This window comes from Mobula birostris, chromosome 9 (assembly GCF_030028105.1).
Source record: "Mobula birostris isolate sMobBir1 chromosome 9, sMobBir1.hap1, whole genome shotgun sequence".
NCBI classification, from domain to species: Eukaryota; Metazoa; Chordata; class Chondrichthyes; order Myliobatiformes; family Myliobatidae; genus Mobula; species Mobula birostris.
The window spans coordinates 38,045,381-38,061,643 of record NC_092378.1 but is presented as its reverse complement, the minus strand read 5'-3'; the positions used below and the strand labels follow the sequence as shown (position 1 = coordinate 38,061,643).

The 16,263-nt window shown below is 39.0% G+C and overlaps 1 protein-coding gene across 3 annotated transcripts in view; it reads left to right on the top strand.

Annotated features, from left to right (window-relative positions):
- Positions 1-16,263, top strand: part of scube1 (signal peptide, CUB domain, EGF-like 1) — a 269,935-nt gene that overhangs the window by 202,843 nt on the left and 50,829 nt on the right. The gene's annotated exons all lie outside the window — the stretch shown is intronic.

The window sequence follows — 16,263 nt, the reverse complement described above, 5'->3', positions numbered from 1 at the left end:
GCAGGGGTTAGAGAGATGAAACTGGGTTAGATGGAAATCATGAATAGCAGGAGAAACAATGAAGGATTTTTAAAGGTTAGCTTTATTTATCATATGTTCATCCAAACAACAATATGTACAGTGAAATGCATCATTTGCGTCAACAACTAACACATTCCAAGGATGTACTGGGGCAGCCCACAAGTGTTATCATGCTTTACAGTGCCAACGTAGCATGCCCACCAATTACTAACCCTTGCCAGCACATCTTTGGAATATGGAAGGAAACCAGAGCGCCCGGGAGAAACCCACATGGCCATGGGAAACTATACAAGCTCCTTCAGATAGTGGTGGAAATTGAGCCCCAATAGCTGATCATTGGCAACGTAAAGCATTCCACTGTGCTGCACAGGTGATTGTATTTTAAGGCACATGTACCTCCAAAGTGTGACTTATTGATAAATCAAAGTATAAATGAGGAAATATCAAACCATGTTTGAAGGGAATGTGAAATTTTAATCCTCATGTTGCCTCGCCAAAACCAAACTGGCAAAGATATCATAGAAACACACATCAAAGTTGCTGGTGAACGCAGCAGGCCAGGCAGCAACTTTGATGTGTGTTGCTTGAACTTCCAGCATCTGCAGAATTCCTGTTGTTTGCGTTTAAAAAAAGATATCATAGAAGAAGAATGTGGAGTCAGACAAGGATTGCAGTATGTTACAAAGTCAACTTGGAAACAACCATTTTCAGATTTGATCATATGTAATGAGAAAGGATTTATTTTAAGGATCTCCTAGGAAGAAGTGACTACAATATGACAGAATTTCATATGCACTCTAAGGTGAATACATCGGGTCCAAGACCAATGTCTGAAATTCCACTGATTATCAGATTGCTCACACAGACAGGAAGGTAGCAAAATTAACCCTATTAATTAGAAAAGGAGAGAATCCATCAGCCTGACAACAATAGTAAGGAATATATCAACATCTATTATTCATGAAATGGAATTGGGTACATAAGAAGTAATATTTGGACAGATAAATTATGCTGACATGGATTTAGGAAAGTGCATCACATTTTAGAAGTCTATTTAAAAACTCTGAGACTCTAACTAGTATAACAGATAAAGGAAAATCTTGAATGTGACATATTTAAACATTCAGTAGGACCTTGATATAATGCCACACAAGAAGTTTTTAAACAAAATAAAAGACACTGTTAAGAATACATTCAGCAGTTTAGGAAACCAGGAGAGACTCTGACAACTAGAATAAGTACTAAGACACCAGCAGTTCATGATGTAGTCAAAGATTTTGCTGAAATGACGAAGTGTAATCTATCCAGGTTTGCTAATACTGTAATGCAAACCAAGGTGGCCTTGTGAGTTGTGAAGAGAATGCAATTGTTTCAAGGTTAAAATAATAGAAAAGTGCATGGAAACTGAAATATTATGTGGAAAAAAGATCATCTACTCTCATAAAAGAAGATAAAGAGCCTGAATAATTTTATCACCACGATTGGAGCCCATTCAATCCTAGAGTCTTTTAGTGGATGCAATGCACTGTCGCCCAGTGTTATGCCATGATCCCAAGTCTCATGTAGAGTCAAAGACTAACCTTTAGTTTGAATCCCAGTGGAATTACAGTGTTGCTTTTCTCAACCAGAAATATGGGACAAAGGAAAGATTGTGGTTCGAGGAGAGCACATTATTAGGAACTATATGTCAAAATCAATTGACTCCAAAAATCAGTAGAGAGTAGACAGAAGGGCTATGTGAAGAAACTGATTTAGAACTTGGCAATGACCCTGCCATTACTGGAAAGCCCCATGTCTTACAAGTTGTTGGCGTATGATGGAACATCTTCCTGTCTAACCTACCCCCATTCCCCAGCACCAGCCCTACAACCCATTGGCTTGTTGGGCTCCATTGTGCATCATCTTCCTGTATACAGAGGGAAAGATGCATCAGTGAGCTATTCTTTAATAGTTGGAGGTTATATGAGTACTATGGTTGATTACCTGCCAGCTTAAACATGCTGTGAAGATAATGGTCTAACGTATAATCTTTGTGCATGAATTCTGATGGAGAATGCCAGTAGGGAAGTAATAGGAATGTGGTGAACTGCTCAGCAGAGAGGCTATTGTTGCTGTTGCTAGGACATGGAATTTCAAAATGTAATCACTAACTTTGGCCACACATGTGAAATAATTGAATTACAAATGACAGTGCCCTGCAATTCTTGGGACAAAGTTCTTGGCATATGTCTCTGTGACTATCTGGTGCTGCTGCCTTCGCAGCATGTGTCTGTAAGGCATCCCGCCAAACTACAGATACAATCTATTTTTCCACTCTATCCCCTCAGAATACTGGTACAAAGTCAAAATATCCTGGTGTCTGCTCTCTCACATGGTCAAGGATTATTTTTTTTTGCATAGCTCTAGACTCGATTAGCTTACTATATCCAACAATCATAATTCTCATTCTTTTTGAGAGATGAAGGCTAGTTTAAAATAGGATCCCTGTCTGACTGGAAGTCGCTTCACATTTTTATGTGAATGGAAGTGAAGCATGAACAGTTTCACCAAATTGGGAAACCACAAACTAATAGATAGCATTATATTGCGTTAATGAATGAACCCTGCGCCAGCACAGTGAAACTTATTTTCCTTGTAATAATGAGTTATTTTTGTTGCTGGACATGAACCCTGAAACTTGAAGCTATTTATTAATGGCTGTTTTGTACACTGTTCCAGACTTATGACTACCTACTGGAATTTTCACATACTCTGCTATCTTCAACCTTCCATGAGTTACCGTGTGGTTAGGGAGGGAGGAAATTGCACCTACTAGTCACTCAACCATCTCACTTTAGCAGATGTTACCGTAGCCTGGAAAGTTCCACTCTGCAGTCAGTAACTGGTCTATTAGTAGTCATTTTATTGGCATATCCCAACTACTCAACTGCATCCCATTACCTTGTGCCAAGTATTCTCCATATCCATTTCCACAGTACAAAATACTCTGAATAAAAAAGAGATTTGCATTTTAATAGCATTGCTTGGATGTCTCAAGATGAAGGTCTGAATCTACACATCACTATTTGAAGAGATGTAGGAACCAAAATTTCATGATTTGCTTTTTGATTATAAGCAGATGGCCCATTTTTGTAATCTTGATTAAAGAGCAAATATTTCCCATGAACCTAGAAAAGAATACCTTCGCTTTTTTTCTGTGGGATCTTTTCTGTATAACGAGAGACCAATCTTCGGGTAACATTTTATCTGAAGGATCCTGAAATATTACTTGCATATAGTATGCACTTTATTAATCCAAATTTTTAAAAGGCCATTATTCCCATGCTGGAGATTGGTCTTGGAATTTGCCTTTATCTTTGCTGAAACTTAGGGATATGTGCTATGTCACACTGGCCAGACTGGAGCACAGTACAGCATCAGCACTGCCTCCACAGATCGAAATCCTAACATTGTTAATTAAAGACTTCTTTCAACACGGCTCCAAGTTACTTCAATCTTTTAAGAATTTCCACATTTACCAAGGAATGTGCTCTCACAACAGCAATGTAATGGTTTTATCATACCAATGAGTGATTGATTGGAGGATGTTGGGAACGAACAGAATTTGAATGTTGCTGAGACATCCTTTGAACCAGAATCTTTTGAAGTTGAAAAAACCTGCTTGTTTAATGGCAGAAGATCCATTAAAATTAGTACGCAATTCAGATTTGAATCTTTGGCTTTTTAAAACATAGAGTGAACAATTTTCAGAAAGTTGTAGACAATTCTGTATGAAGGGAAAATGGAAATCTCATGTTAGTGTTTCTGACTATGTCATAAATTATTTCTGTCTTGTACTTGCAGCTAAAAGCTTGTCATAGGCATTGTTAACAGTCTTTGATTTTAACCATATTAAAAATGGTACTTGAACTGACATTGACCAACACTAATATCAATCTATGTTTTAAAATATTAAGTGTTAATATTTGGAATCTTCTGTGCAAAGTTCAACAGGTTTGCTCAAACTAGATTGTGCTCAGCAAATTCAGCCTGAATATTGAACCAACAGTTTGTTTGTGCCATAATATTAACTCACTAATCAAATAAACAAGGGAGGGTTAGTGAACCATTTATGTGTTTTCCTTATTCCTTCTAAATTTAATTTGTGAAAACCCCCTTTCCTGAAAACCCACAGCCAATACAAACTGAAGAAGTGGGGACAGAGGTTGGTGATAATGAGATGGCAAAAATGGGAGAAATGTCAGGACCTTGGAAGGGTGTTGGAATTCAGATTTGGTGGCTGCTTATGCTGGCACTCATCAAAATGGCTCAAGCTTGAGCCTAGTCTGGTTTACACTGGCGACAACTTGGAACGCTCCATGCTGGCAACCCTTACAAACAGAAGGACTGATTTTTGAAACTGATCTGATCTGTTTGCCACAGTAAGTAGGACTTAAAATGTTGACTATTACATAGCTATTTATAGAGCAGAAGAACTGGAGACAAGGTGAGGAGACTTTGTTTTCTTTTCATGAAAAGTTCTCACAATCTAAAACACTTTCATTGGAAGGGTGGTGAAAAAGGATGTAATGGTGTCTGGAAACGGATAAAGAATTGAAAGCAGAGGACTCTAAAACAGTTGGGAAAGAGCAGGGGTGTGAAAGTAATTGGATAACCCCTTCAAGTAATTGGCATGGACATAATGGACTGAATGATCACTTTTGGAACTGGAAGGGTTAAGATCCATTTTGGTTCCGTAGCACCTTGAGTGCAAGAGGGAAAATTAATATTGTGTGTTCTCACCATCTGACTCAGAAGTAGGCTGGGTATCTTTAGGTGTGTGACTCAAATGTTTTTGTGTGGTTTAACAATAACCATTCCCTTCACTGCCCGCCAAAACAAAACTTGCTCTTCAGGAGTTAAGTGTGCCAGATTAACAAAAATGAAACTTTTCAGATCCTTCATGTTACATATTTGATGAGTGCAGGCTACCATTCAGTTCCTCAATAGTGTGCTAATCTATTTGTTTTGATAGAAATTGTATTCATGTGGTGCATTTGGAATTTTCTGGTAATAATTGTACTGACCAGTAAAAGCATAATTTCTATACATGACATTAAAATGTTGTAATCTGTGTGAATAAAGCTCAAAGATCATGGAAAATAGGAGAGGATTTTTGTAGCAATTTGCTTCCAGTGAAATGTTGTTATGGTTACAATGTGGAAAACATAGCAGCCAATTAATGTACATAAAGGGGAGGGGAAAAGTGGGAATCTTAAAACTAAAATAAAGTCTAAATTGGAGCAAAGAGCTAAATTCCAGAAGGGCGTTTGATCAAAGGTGACATTAGCCAGCCCTGGTAAAACAGAAAGTCATCAGCCATCAAAGTAAAGCCAATCCAATGATATCGTTACACCTGCTTTTGTTTCTTTGTCCTTGTTGTAGATCAATCAATCCACCCAAACATCTTTTGCTGCTTCATCCCTGACATCCCTTCCATTAACAAGTGAAATGATAGAGCAATGTTCAATTCAATTTGCTGCTCCTCAGTTCATTAAGCAGCCAAATCAAAACCACACTCAGAATAGACTGCGGCAAGTAATATTTATACCACGTCATTTTGCACCACGGACAATTCTACCTTCAAGAAGAAAGTATGTCCACTCCAGAAATTCAGTGGGACTGGTTATGTAATAACCGTGGGTTCAGAGCCAGATCAGAGTCCAGGTATTTTCTGATACAATTCAGAGTATCTGCAAGGCACATCAGGAGTAAGATGGAATATTCATCATGTGCTTTGCTAGAAATGTAGCAGATTCTGCAGCAGTTGAACTCACGACTGAACCAGGCTGTTCTCTGGCTGTCTAATGTGTGCTATATTCAGTGATCACTATCATTTCCTGCAATTATCCGGACTGAGAAAGCTAGGCTGAGTAGAGGTATCTGTGATGGCAAGGATCATGGGAGGAAGCAGAAATTGATCATCCATATCCAGTTTTAGCACTGAAAGTGACTCCAAAAGCTTCAACCTTGTACTTAGCATTCAGGCAGAGCTCCATCACCATTTACAATGGGATTGTTCTCCTCTCACTAGCTGCTAAATTGCCCCCTTGATAGAGCAAGTCTACAAAGCTTAGGACCAAGCCCCTAACATAATAACATTATTCAATGAGATCTTGTCGTATTCTTTGAAGCAGAGGGTGGGCACTGTAGAAGAGGAGACAAAATGATTCTTCATATGTTCATAAGTTTTGGGAAATGAATGATTTTGTAAGACTGAATATGCATTATTCTCAACATTTGCTATCTCAATGTTTTCCATCAAAACATACGAATGGGGAATACTGAAAGCCAGCAACACATTGTTTGTCAACTCGAAGTTCAACTATTTTGTTTAGAGTCTTGGGTTTCGAAAAGGGGAATGGGGGGGGAGTATTCTCCCAGGGTTGTGGAGAGGTTAGAATGGAGACACAATTCTAAGAACAAATTTTGCCATTCAAAATTTATTATTGGAGTGGAGAAGAGGAGGAGGGGAGAGGGGACATGGGGTTGCTGAATAAACAAATCTCTTTCTATAGTGGGCTACAGCAAAAAAAAAAGATTCAGAACCTCTGGTTTTGGGTCTTTGATAGAAAACAATTCTCATAGAAAAAAGTGTATAATTCCAATTCCTTAAGTAACCATGAAACTGTTTATAAAACACAACAGCGGAAGCATTTACAAAAACTGTCTAATAAACTGCAAAGAGAGATCTGTCTCATTTCCTGCTTAGAAGGTTTGTACATGTAATGCAGTCTTTCTCAAACCACTAGTTTATAGCATCTGACGACACAGAACACAGGAATATGTCTTTACCTTGTGGAATTAATTGAGCATCTGTCAGAAAGTAAGAAAGTAGCTCCATCCCCAAGCAGTGAGACCCTTGTTCTTGACAGGAAAAAAAAATACACTTTAACAAAATCCTTGACACAAAGCAGAGCTTTAATCGAAGTGAAATTCTTGAGTTTGCACTGATAACTGATAGAATTAGCAGAGCTTTAACTTAAAAACCCAGAGACACTTTCAACTTTCTTTGTGGTGTATTGAAAGGAAATCTGGTTTCAATTTGAATATAATTAAAGGTCATATTGGCCTCTAGAGGACACTCTAACCAGCACTCTACTTTTGTGTATTGTGAATGTGCATTCTCAATGTGGAGCTCTTCAAATGTGGTTTTTAATCCTGCGGTTGTTTGATGGAGATAAGAGGCAACAGGCCCTTTTTAGTGAAAGACATATGCAGCCATCCCACCTCTTCTGGAAGTTTCGGGAGTCTCCCGCAAATTAATAGCAGCTCCCTGATGCCCGCAAATTATATACAATATCACGGAAGTCAATTTTTTTGAGAGCGAGTGAGAGAGAGAGAGCGAGCGCAAGAGCGACCACGAGAGAGAGAGCACGCCATGGGAGAGTGATCCAAAAAATATAAAACGTACGTCACCCCGGACTACACTAAAGTGTACCCCTGCCTAATAGGGGTCAAAATAATGACAGTGTTGCTCGCTGCACTGTTTGCAACAGTGACTTTTCGATTGCCCATGGTGGGTTAAGACTGTAAAAGACATGTTGAGGTGCATTTAACAGGTGTCATTTGTTCATTAGTGTAGCTAACGTTATTTAAACCAGCTGGCTAGCTGCTAAGGAGCTACTCTATTGCAGACATCCCACCTCTCCTGGAAGTTCCGGGAGTCTCCCGCAAATTGATGGTGCTACCTCCCTGAAATGAGTTTTTGCAGGGTGGGATGTCTGCATATGGATACTTCTGTGGACAGATGGTAACCCCACCACAGTATAAAGAAAATTACAAACTATTTTGCTGTGAATATTTCTGATGTGGCTATCAATTTCTTGTATCATTCCCCCTTTCCTAATTTTGCTCATCTCTTACAAAAATTTTGTATTGCATTCCATTTTATTTTTCTGGATAAGAGCTTGAAATATGTTCCCATCTGTTTGGGTGGAAGGGAATGGCTTTAATCGAAAAACTTGGGAGGTCATCCGTAGTCCTCATATAAATTTGGCTCCGAACTAAGACTGCCCTTTTCTTTAGCTTCCTGCTATTGACCCACTTTGTGTGCAGATTGACTGGTTCATTTGGTTCTGCAATATAAAGTTACAATTGAGACTTGTGAAATGCCAAAGGAGAGCCCAAGCCATGAAAGTCTGTACATAAATACAAGATACTTGAATACATCTCATTGCCTCCGCCATTTCCATTCTTGGAATCACTTTCATGTGAGACACCACCTTTTACTGTGTGGGAGCTGGGAGTGGTGGCCTGACAAGGTATGTAGAAATTAACTACACTTTGGGTTCACTTCTGACCTTTGTAATGAGAACTGTATGATTGCCTCCAAGTGGCTTTCTTTTCCTTTTGGTATTCTTTCACCTTCATTCATTCAGGGACATGAATGGGAGAGATTTCAGTGCAAAGCATCTCGTGAACTTTGTCCCCATCCCTGCCCTGATAACTGTAAGTAGCCAAGGTATTCTTGGGAGACACCTTGCAGAGTCTCCAAAGATTAGCTGAGCAGTGGTCTTCTTGAGCATAGCAAGTATACCCTAAATCATGAGTGGTTCTTGGATCCCCTCACCATCCAATGATTCTTCCAAAAACATGACCCTATAAAATCCTAATGATTTTACTGTCTATCCTCACAATTGCTGACATACAACATTGTGTTACAATTAGGGTAGGTAAATCACAACAAGATCTATCTGAATTTACTAGCAAGCAACATTTCATCTCTCTCATAACTTGGAGTGTCAATTATGCAACACTTGCTTTTCTCCACATCGGTGGAAAACAGTTGGAGTATTTTGGCTATGTTTCTTGACCTACAAGCAATCATTTTGCTGTGTATCAATACAACCATGTGTTCTTGCTTCCTTAATCAATGAAGTCAGCTTAATAATACTATCCTTTTCATTCTATGTGCATTTAATATCTTTCATGGTTTTTGTTGGCACCTCCTTATTGTCCAATTTTGCCTTGTTAGGAGTATCCCAGCAGAAATATTCTATACCCTTGATACATCCCTCAGATATTATCCTACAGAGGTTCTTCACCAGTGGGCCATGTCTCTCAAGTCTGGAGAGGTCCTTTTACTTCATTTTGAGGACACAAGCTGCACCAGTCCAGTGTCCAAAAGCAATTTTTAATTGAATAATAGGGTGCTGTTGCCCAAGTAAATCATCAGGATTCATGACTCCTCATATATCCTGTCACTCCTTGAAGTGCCAGGAGAAACTGGCGCATAGCTTTTATTTACTGACGTTACTGCTTATATTTCTCTGCGTGACACAGTTTATAGTCCACCATAATTTTATTTGTTTCCTATTTCTATTTACTTTTCCAAATATATGCAAAACAATTCTTCTTTTAGATGATGAAGTCTTTGGTGTCCAAAAGCTCTCTGGATTTAAGCTCAACCATTGTCAATCATTTCCATTTGCCAAAGAAGTCCAGAGATCAGATTACAAAAGCAAATTTCATTTCACAGGGTATTGGAGTTCCTACCACAAGGATTGTTTACACTTAATGCTGGACTAGCTTTAAAACTTGAAAAGCTAACATGTTCATTGAACCGATTGTGCAGAACTTTTAATGGTTTGAGAAACAAACTAATTAAGAGATAATCAATAAAATTATGGTGAACAGCTGCATGTCAGTCGTTTTGTATAGATTAGAATTTCTATTGATTCAGCTTTTTAATCATATGAAATTAAAGTTATATCTCCAGATTACCTTTTAACCCTGGAATAGTCATAGTCATACTTTATTGATCCCAGGGGAAATTGGTTTTCGTTACAGTTGCACCATAAATAATAAATAGTAATAAAACCATAAATAGTTAAATAGTAATATGTAAATTATGCCAGGAAATAAGTCCAGGACCAGCCTATTGGCTCAGGGTGTCTGACTCTCCAAGGGAGGAGTTGTAAAGTTTGATGGCCACAGGCAGAAATGACTTCCTATGTGTTGCATCTCAGAGAAATAAGTCTCTGGCTGAATGTACTCCTGTGCCCACCCAGTACATTATGTAGTGGATGGGAGACATTGTCCAAGATGGCATGCAACTTGGACAGCATCCTCTTTTCAGACACCACCGTGAGTGAGTCCAGTTCCGTCCCCACAACATCACTGGCCTTACGAATGAGTTTGTTGATTCTGTTGATGTCTGCTACCCTCAGCCTGCTGCCCCAGCACACAACAGCAAACATGATAGCACTGGCCACCACAGACTCATAGAACATCCTCAGCATCATCCGGCAGATGTTAAAGGACCTCAGTCTCCTCAGGAAATAGAGACAGCTCTGACCCTTCTTGTAGACAGCCTCAGTGTTCTTTGACTGGTCCAGTTTATTGTCAATTCGTATCCCCAGGTATTTGTAATCCTCCACCATGTCCACACTGACCCCCTGGATGGAAACAGGGGTCACATTGTAGGTGGCACATTATAGCATGGCATTTCATTTTTCCAGTTCCTTGGAAGTCCACATACAATTGTTCTAAAGTAATGCAAGAGTTTTAGTAAAATGGTTGAGGAAGTGAAGTATTGACTATGGAGGTAATGGGAAACGTGCACGAATATTGATTAATAGTTGGGAAGATGCACACTGGATTCTGAGAAATTGTTAGAGGGTAGTAAGACCAGGTGGATATTAGAATCAGAATCGTGTTTATTATCACTGACACATGTTGAGGTTTTGTGTCTACAGTACAGTGGAAGACATAAAAACATAAATTTTACAACAAAAAATAAACAGTCCAAAGAGGAATAATGAGGCGACGTTCGAGAGTTAATGGACCATTCAGAATCTTAATTAACATGTTGATTAAGATGTCACCCCTATTGACAGCAGATCTAGGGACACTAGAAAGGTCCAGAGGTGAGAAGTCACATCTGAGATAACAAATGTTGAGTTGGCTCAGGCAGAGAACTGCACTCCAGATTGAGGATGAGATTGTAACAATAGCACAGAGAGTGTCGAGAAGTATTCTGAGCTGGTATTAGAGTAAGAATTAATGAGTGAGCAAGTAGGCAAAAGGATTTGAGTTGCAACACCTACTCATGATGATATCTTTTTGCTAGGGGTGAGAGTGAAGCAGTTGAGTATAGCCGATCAGGGGAACGAAGAATTGGTTTCTATTTCACTGCAATGAAGTGACTTGCAGCCAGAATTTTATCAGCTGAGTAGAGATTAGAGCAGTTTTTTAAACCAGTTATGATTCACCTCAGGATCAAAGGGTTCCATATTCATCTCCTTCTGAAGCTGGGAGCATAACGTTCTAGGCTCCCACTCTTGTGTAGCATTGGGTGAGTGCAGAACTTCTGGGTGTACAGAGGAGATGTTCATTCCTGGCTCTAGCTGATCTCTCAGGTATATCTAAAAAAATCCTTGTAGCATAATTTCATAGAAAGAAGTGTCATCCTTTGCATCGTGGTCAGCACTTACCCTCAGCCAACAACTCCAGGTACAGATATCTGGTCATCATCATGCTGTTGGCTGTGTGAGTTTGCTCTTTGCATATTGGGCACTGTATTTTCCACACAATAACACTCTGCTATAGAAGTTCTGCATTACCTGTTGTTCATAGTTATGGGCTTGGTAAACTTAAATTAGTTCATTGTCACTGGTACTGAGGTGCAGTGAAAACTTTGTTTTGCGTGCCATTAATTGCCAGGATCTACACTGAACTTCAACACTGACAGGCAATGAAAGCTTATGGGGTATCTTTGTTCATGTTGCAATCAATCAGAGCCATAGATTTTCTGTTTTTCTGTATACTTTTACATTAACTTGCTATTTAACTAATTCAGTAGCTCACTTTTAAATGCTGAATGTTGATTGTTGGATCTGCGTTTTTTTAAACCTAAAGGCGCCCTTAATACATGTTTCTATAATAAATATAATTGGTTTAGATAGGGCAGGGAAAATCCACAGAAACTAGGATCAGAGTTTTGGATTTAAGATTAGCTTCTTCCCCCCTTGGGCAACTTTATTGGGACCAGCTGCTGCAGGACAAAGCAGTGCAGTATCAGCAGTCTGTTTCTCATGGGCATTAACACCCACACCACTCACTGAGGGAGTTTGCTCTGTAATTAACTCCAGGCATGGTTTGTCAGTGATAATATTTTATTCTGTTCTGCTAGCTTTGTAAATTGATGGATATTTTGAGCAAACCAGCATGAAGGTGATTTATTGGTTGCTGCAGGGGGCATTAACCTGAAAGTGCTAAGTAGTTTGTTTTATTGACTGAAGTGCCAAAAGGAGTAAGTTACTGGTCTTGGGGATTTTGAATCATTAAAAAATGTGTTCCAATACTGCTTTGGATTACATGAAAAATGATGTAATTTTTCCGGAATGTCATTTGTAGTAACATCACGTATTTCCTTTACTTGTAGCCAGCATTATTTATTTTTTGAGGGAGAGCAGTGCTATAAATGGAATGCCTTTTGAAACTGGTACTCATTATGAGCAAATACTCTCACATCATCAATAACGCAATCAATTGCAAAATAAAATTTGATCTCAGCCGATCAGATTCAACTGGGTTAAATTATACTAGTGATATTTTTGTTCCAGTTTATATACAGTACACTCTTGAGTTTAAATATTCAATGCCAAGTTGTGGCAAAATCTTGACACTTCAATTAACAAACAACACCAAGTACAGAGAGGCCCAGCCCATGCAAAGAAAAGGGTGACTTTAAACTTTCCAACCGAAAATCAAGCTAAAGCCAATTTCCTTTTTGACCCAGAGTCTCCACGGAAGACCTTGGCAAAACACCTAATGCAGATACCTTAGTCAGTCATCCACTTGAGTGGATGGAAGAGCCAGCTAGTTAGTTTTGGGAAAGTCACTGCTGGCACCTTGTGTGGATGAGTGGAGAGTGGTCATTAGTGTGAATATGGGATCTACTGGATAGCAGAAACTCTGACTTTTCCTCTTGGGTACACATTTCTGACCCAAGTTTTCTTGGGAACAAATTTCTGCCAAATTATACATAGTGAAGCAATCCTTCACAACCACAGCAACAATGTTACAAAGTGATTTTGCAAGAACCTTAGCAAAGATGTTTTATTTATAATGACGTAGAAGAAACAATTCAAGCCCTCAAGTCGATGCAAACTGGCAGCAGAGCTATGCCTGCAGTCCAAAATCTCCTCTTCCTATATTTCTGCAACTTAATCTCATGCAAATACTCCTCTTTGAATCTTTAGCCATCAATCTATGAGAAAGGCAATTTAAAGTAGCCAATTAACCTGCAATGTCTTCTTTGGGATGTGAGAGGAATCTGGGACACTTGTCAGAAACACATATGGTCACATGGTGAAAATGCAAACACCACTTGGATTGAAGCCGAAATCAGGATCAAACCTATTTCCCTGGAGCAAAGGGGCAGCAGCTCTGATCATTTCAGCCCTGCCTCACTCTCACATCAATGGGAAAATATACACCCACGGTGAAGCAGATACAGATTTGAAAGGGCATCCAGAGGGGAAAGGGAATATAAAGCCTCCAGTGGTTGAGCAATTGGACTCTGAGCTAGAATTTGCAGAGCACTGGTTATAAGGCTGAAGGAGTGATTTAAAAACAAGAAATAAAAATGTTGAAACAACAGTTCACTTATCTTCAGCAATGTTGTAGATTATGGAGCATAGGAGGAGTGATAGGTGAATGGGGATCGATTTTGGTGAAAAATGGGCGGCAGAAATTTGGGTGGCCTCGGGGCTGGACATGGAGGGCACTGGAACAGTCAAGCCTACAGGTTACAGAAGCATGAATAGGAATTACAGCAGCAGATGAGTTATTGTATTCTTCCATCATTGTCACAGTGATTGCCTGAGGAAGCTGAGGAAGACAGTTTCTTTTGATAATGTTGCCAAAAGACAGCCTGGAAAAGTGAAATAAGATCGGAGGGACCAAGGTGATAGTAGAAAAATATGAAGTGTAGGTTATTCCTTGGCAGTGATGGATGTGATGAATAATGAAACCAGAGAAGTACAGTCCTATGCAGCTGGATAATACTAGAGAGAATAGTTAATCAATTATGTCAAAGAACTGCAGACTTATTTGGAGTCATACAGCATGGTAACAGGCCTTTTGGCGTAATTTATCCATTCTGGCTATGTTGATGAGTGAGCTAGTCTCATCTGTCCATTGCCTTCTAAAACCCTCCTATCCATGTACATATCTAGATGGCTTTTAAATGTTGCTAATGTGCCTTCCTCAACCATTATTTCTGGGAACTCATACAAAATATGCACCACCTTTTGCAGGAAGAAGCTGCCTGTGATGTCCCTTATAAATCTGTCGCCTCATCTTGAACCGAGGCTATCTTGTTTTTAGCATTCCTTCTCTGTGCTTTCACCATCTCTATGCTCCTCATGAACTTATATACCCCTATCAAGTCACCCATCAACCCCTTACATTCCAGGGGATAAAGTCCTAGTCCACACAACCTCCTCTAATAACTCTGGTCCCCTAGTCTAGGCAAGTTAAACACGAAGGGCAAGAAGCATGTAGTACCTTTAACCAATATTACATATTGGTTCTCTTTTGGATCCATGAAAGTGATTGAAACCTGATCAGAGCAATTCAAACAAAGAGTTCTATGCCCGTGGGCATATTGGGAGAGAAATAAGGAAAAACAGTACTGTCACTGCAGCCTGTTACGATGTCAGGGTTTCCCATGGATGGCATAAGACACTAATTAACTTGTCTTATTAAGGTACTCTTTGAGTTAAGTAGCTAGCTCAGTCAGATAAAAAATACAGTATAAAGACTCCATTCATGTAGTTACAGTGGGAATTATATGAAAATTGGGGACTAAATCTAGTTTATCTACACACCTACCCTCTTCCTTCAGCCAGGGTGTGTTAAAGGTCCCCTAGGACATACTAATTCCATCATTTTGGACAAGATTGAAACCAGTAAACAAAGGACAAAAGAACAGCATGTCAACATAGTATATGTCTCAGTCTACCATCCATTACTGAAAGCTTGTATTTGAATCAAAAAATTAACGAGTGCTTGAAATAAAATGTTGGATCGAGATTTTATTGGACATGGAACTGGTTCTGCTCCAACATAATTCCTTTGCTGGAATTACAAATTAAAACTGTAATCCCCAAACCATCCTGGTTAGCTTGTATTAATAGTTGTCTAGCTTTTGGGTTAGCAATAGATGTGTATATTTTAGAGGAATGTAAGCCGCAAAAATTAACATTTTGAAGAATACCTGAAGTATGTTATCACTGAAGCATTCTTAAGATGGTGAGAAACTTACAAAACAAAATTTTATGAGACCATAGATATGGCTAAACTAAGGACAATGAACTTATTAACCCAGTCATATTCTCTGTGCTTTTATTTTCTGCCAAATCGTACATGTTGCTTGTGTTTCAGTAATACATATACATTGAATGAGGCAGAAATTATCACATCTTTCTTGTTTTAAATTGGGAAGAAACAATTAAAACAAAAACACCCCTAATGTTACTGATCTTCTATCAACATAGCTACTTGATCTGCTTTGGATTACCAACATTTTCTATGTTTAGATATAGGATTGTGATTGGCAATTGCAAGGTATTCCCTGGCCAGGAGTTCCATCCACAAAAAACACTGGGATCTGTGACTATTGGATCACAATTTTATAGCATGTAACAGTATGTTGCCTTGAACTTTCAATCAACTCCATTTCAGGACTTTTCTCTTATTTGATGTATTAAGTTGCTTGTTAATTTCTGCATTAGGTAGCTCACACCTTCAAAATGCAAGTCTTTAAACTTTGTGGAACTTCCCTTTTTGAGCCTGGATCTTTGTACAGAATATGGTAAAGGTGTAGAGGGGGGTGAAGCAAGTTTATTAACGCTCCACAGTGGATGTGCTGAGGCTAGAAATAGAGTACTGGAGTGACACAGCACAGAAACAGGCCTTTCAGCCCATCATGTCCATGCTAGGTTTGTTTTTCCTTTATTTAATGAACTGCATCATCTTTGTGCCCATTGATGTATGTACTACTGAAACAGTGGTCAGAATCTGTAAGTACTGCTGTTTCCAAATGTCAAAGAATTCCTTCTGTTCATGACGCCTCGCTTGGAAACTGAGCAGCTGTAAATCTGAAGGTCTCTTGAGCAAACAAAAATTTATATGTGTGAAATGTTGACACTCCTGTGTACAATGGTGAGCCATGGACTCTGTACACCAGTT